General features: G+C 33.0%; 1 non-coding gene across 1 annotated transcript; it reads left to right on the plus strand.

Annotated features, from left to right (window-relative positions):
- Positions 1–289: 289 nt before the first annotated feature.
- LOC133793161 (small nucleolar RNA R71) lies at positions 290–396 on the plus strand. Its single transcript, XR_009874619.1, has one exon. It is a non-coding gene; the product is annotated as a small nucleolar RNA R71 (small nucleolar RNA).
- Positions 397–3,280: the final 2,884 nt, after the last annotated feature.

Consider the following 3,280-nt stretch of genomic DNA (forward strand, 5'->3'; position numbering starts at 1 on the left):
CTGTACTTGCATTACTTGTGCGGCGAGATTAGTTTGCTACAATTGCTTGGTTAGAGATGCAACTTGAGTGGTTAATAACGCAATTGTATCAACTTCTAAGACTCTTGATACTTTCTTCTTCTCACACTCAGTAGGCCAATTATAATTATTCATGGTCGTCTCTTCCAATAATTCATATGCTTCATTAGCGCTTTTTCTCATAAACGCTCCTCCTGATGCTGCATCTATAATTGTCTTTGTATTTCCCCCCAAACCATTGTAAAATGTATGAACAAGCAGCCACTTCTCTATTCCATGATGTGGGCATTTCCTTTGCAACTCTTTAAATGATTCCCATGCATCATATAAAGACTCCCCATCGAGCTGATGGAAGTTATTTATCTCTTCTCTTATTCTGGCTGACTTGGCAGGAGGAAAATTTTACAAAGGAATTTCTGAGCCAAATCTTCCCAAGTAGCTATAGAGTTGGCTCGTAATGAATTCAACCAAATCTTAGCTCTCTCCCTTAGTGAAAATGGGAATAATCTCAATCTTACAGCATCATTACTCACCCCACTCATTTTGAATGTTGCACATAGCTCTAAAATTGTTGTGATATGGAGATTTGGATCCTCATTTGGTAACCCCCCAAATTGTACACAATTTTGTACCATCAGAATAATTGAGGGTTTTTATCTCAAAATTATTTGACTCAACAGTTGGAGGGCGAATTCTTGAATGCTTCCCCGTAACATTAGAGAGTACATAGTTTCTTAATGGTGGATCGACTTCGGCTGCATTACCCATATTTGCATTGTTGTTGACAACATTATTTGCGTTCTCAACAATGGCAAAGTCCAACCTTCTCTTTATCTTTTGGTAATGTTTGCACGTTCTCCCAATTTCAAGATCTATTGGTATGATTTCCTTTTGTCTACTTCCTCGCATATACCAATAATTCCTGAAATACAATACAACCTTGATCTGAATAAGTGTAAAACAATAAGAAAAAAAACCAAATTAGAACAAAAAACAATTAACTTTGATATTGGAAATTAAGTCCCCGGCAACGGCGCCAAAAACTTGATCATGAAAATTTGATACACAAGTGCACGCAATCGATTCAAGTAATATAGATGATAAATAGAGTATCATTCTCATTAAGGCTATTTTCCAATTACCAATAATTGTTATTTTAATTTCTATTTGGCAATCAAATTTTGGATGAATTAATTTAATTTTAAAATTAGAAATAACTAAGAACAATAATAACTAATTACAAGATGAAAATCACTATTAAAAAGACCTAGGGTGTTAATTTCATAAACTTTTCATTCTACTAATTGTATTAATCAGTTCTAAATTTATTTCCTTCTATATAACATAAATCGATTCCTATTATTTTTCAAGATATAAGATCTCATCCTATATGCAGGTTTTCTACATCTCTGTGATAAACTTAAACATATAGCAGACATTAAGAATGGAAACCTAGTTACTATACAAGTCATACAAGTACTTTCGTCCAAATGCAATCTATGTCTATTTAACGATAATGTAATAAATTCTCATCTTTAGAATTTTGAATCAAAATCATAAATCAGACAAATATTGATATGGTATTTACTAGCATTAAGCACACATTATATAGATTAGAATAGAGAGGAAAAATCAATAGAACTTCATAATTAAATTAGATAGAAATCCAAGTGACTACATTAACACCATAGATAAAAATGTTTAGTTCATATCAAACATAATAACAATAACATTCAAATATTTGTTCATAGAAAATAACCTAAAGAATTAAGATGAAGAAGAAATCTAGAAAATAATAAACCAGAAAAAGAAATCTAGAAACAATAATCATAGCAGTCTTTTCTAAGTCTAGGGTTTATAAAAATAATCCAGCCTCCTCAAATTCGCAGAATAATATCACTTAAATAGTTTCCCAATGCCCATAAGCGAAAATACCATTTTTCCCTTGTAAAAGTGGCTTAGAATTCAAAAATTGCGTCACACCTCTGTAGTGCTAGAGTTTGGGCGCTATAGCGCTTTAAATAGAACCAAATCCTCGTAAAAACTATCCAACCAGTGTCGTAGCGCTAGGTCTATAGCGCCGTAGCAATATTCTTCAGGATTTTCAAGCGTTGTAGTGCTACTTGCATAACACTGTAGCGCTATTTACAGAAACAAATGCCTTGAAGTTGTCTTTATAGCGCTGTAGCGCCATTATGCTAGCGTTGTAGCGCTATTCATAGAAAGATTACTTGGACTTCTTGCTCCCGAATGACTCGATTTTCTCCAAAATAACTCGATTTTCTTCCACTTTCACTTCATTCCACTCTTTTCACCATCTTAGCATTGAAAATCTAAAACATGAACAAACAAACATAAATCTGCAATAAAATAACCCTAAACTAATGAAAATCCTCCTAAAAACTAGACTATAAACGAGCCTAAAAGTCCTTTATCAAATGTTTTCTTAATGCTAGTAAAAATCTGATCAATATTCCCTTGATTTATGATTTTGATTAAAAATTTGAAAGATAAGAATTGAATATGCTATCGTTATATAGACATAGGTTACATATTGGACGAAAGTACCTGTATGGATTGCATATTAATTAGGTTTCTATGCTTAATGCCTGCTATATGTTTAAGTATATTACAGAGATGTAGAAAACCTGCATATAGGTTGAGATCTTATATCTTGAAAAATAATAAGAATCGACTTATGTTAACCTGCTATTAGAATAGGAAGAAAGAAATTTAGAACTGATTAATAAAATTAGTAGAATTAAAAGTTGACGAAGTTAATACCCTAATTCTTTTTATTATTGATTTTTATCCGTTGATTAATTGTTTTGTTTTTAGTTATTTAAATTGTGGTTATAGTTAGATTTATTTATCTTGATTTTACTTGCCAAATAGAAAGTAAGGAACGATTATTGGTAATTCGTTAATAGTCTCTGTGGGACTATATCCATTCTTTTGGAATTTATTACTTGATACGACCACATATACTTGCGTGCATATTTTACAGATCAGAGTTCTTGAGGGTTGCAACGTGTGGCATGATGCCCCTTTGGCACACCCACATGGGGCCATTTTGTAAGTGATCATGCCTTGGTGCTTGATCATTAGTCAAGTCTTGCACCAAGCAACCTCATGGGATAGGGTAGTGGCAGTTTTGTAATTATGCATATGTCTCCCAGACAAAAATCATATATGTTCCTGGGAAGACCTTATTTCCCTAGAAGGCTCCTTAGGGGGAGGTGACCTGGTGACTTAGGGAAGC

This window comes from Humulus lupulus, chromosome 7 (assembly GCF_963169125.1).
Source record: "Humulus lupulus chromosome 7, drHumLupu1.1, whole genome shotgun sequence".
NCBI classification, from domain to species: Eukaryota; Viridiplantae; Streptophyta; class Magnoliopsida; order Rosales; family Cannabaceae; genus Humulus; species Humulus lupulus.